General features: G+C 42.1%; 1 non-coding gene across 1 annotated transcript; it reads left to right on the forward strand.

Annotated features, from left to right (window-relative positions):
- The first annotated feature begins 610 nt into the window (after nt 1-610).
- On the forward strand, nt 611-683 carry trnar-acg (transfer RNA arginine (anticodon ACG)). Its single transcript has one exon. It is a non-coding gene; the product is annotated as a tRNA-Arg (tRNA).
- The last annotated feature ends 692 nt before the right edge of the window (nt 684-1,375 follow it).

Below are 1,375 nucleotides of genomic sequence, written 5' to 3' on the forward strand. Positions count from 1 at the left end.
CAGTATGTGGACCCTCTGTGCGCCATCAGTCCGCACTCCGGACTCTGAATCCTGCCATCCAAGTTAAGATCTCGGCGGAACCTGAGGCGCAGTTCCTTCTTAAAACGTAATCTGGTGAGCATTTCTAGAATCGTACTTGTATAGATGCAGCCTTTAATGTGTTGCTAGGTTAAAATTGATGACTTCTTGAACTTCAGTAGGAAACTTCCCTCTTGATTTCAGATTTAATTTCTTTATTACAGGGGCGCTTTTATGAAGACAGAGTCATGTTCTGGTACTTTGCTTGATGGAGGAAGCATATTTCGGACTCTGTGATCTGCTCACCTGGAAAGGTCTGCTGTACTACTACAAGAGAGAAGTAGAGTCTGGAAGAATGGACAATTTTATGATGCTTTGGAAGATAATGTTTTTTTTTTCTTTGAAATCGAAATGAATCAGAATATCAGTGCAAAAGACAAACTCTTGGTTTGGTTTAATGAGATATGGTTTTAAAACAGACAAAATGTAGAAAACAGGTGTTTCTCACTTTTGGAAAAGAATGGACCGGGGGTAATATTTTACTAGTTGCAGTGCTGATCTCACTGGGTTACAGTCCTGTAGTGTCACACCAGGGCCAGTGGCGCAATGGATAACGCGTCTGACTACGGATCAAGAGATTGCAGGTTCGACTCCTGCCTGGCTCGGGTCGTTTTTAAACGCATCGCGCTACTCCCTAAGTAGTCTATGCTACTTACTGCATTGTAATCGTACCCAGTAAGAGATTTCCTTCATGTAAATGAACTGCACCTGACAGCTTTAGAAAAACACCTGGGCTCAGTACGGTGCTGAGAGCTCAGCGTTGCTGTTCTAATTAGCACGCACTGCATCGGCTATGAGCCCGAACCTTTCAATTATTCCGATCAGTAAGTCAACACGTAGTCCACATGAACGGTAGAAATATTCTCGTCTGTCTCTTGTTTGTATAGAACTGAATGTCCCTGACAATGTACTGTTAGTTTTAATTGAAGAACGGCATTTGTGTTCAAATATACCAGACAAGTTTATGTAACTGCTCATGCGACACTCAGTTGTAATTAGTCAAGAAATAAAGTCGAACAACAGCTGCGGGTTTGATTCTGAACGTATCAGATTGCAGCGCCTTTTACTTCCATTGACAAATGATAGAGATTCGAAGAGAGATCCTTCAGACCAGCAAGCAAACCCACGGCTATTTCGGTTTTCTATCTAGGCAACGTTGGTGTGTGCAATAGCATACATGAAAGCGTGATGCAATTTCTGTGGTTACATTTGTTGCACGTCATGCACAGTAAGAGTGTTTCTAACACCAAATAAAAAGTCAACAATTAGCGATCACGCCTTCTCCTCAGTTAACCCA

Source organism: Lepisosteus oculatus, unplaced genomic scaffold (genome assembly GCF_040954835.1).
Source record: "Lepisosteus oculatus isolate fLepOcu1 unplaced genomic scaffold, fLepOcu1.hap2 HAP2_SCAFFOLD_45, whole genome shotgun sequence".
Classification (NCBI taxonomy): Eukaryota; Metazoa; Chordata; class Actinopteri; order Semionotiformes; family Lepisosteidae; genus Lepisosteus; species Lepisosteus oculatus.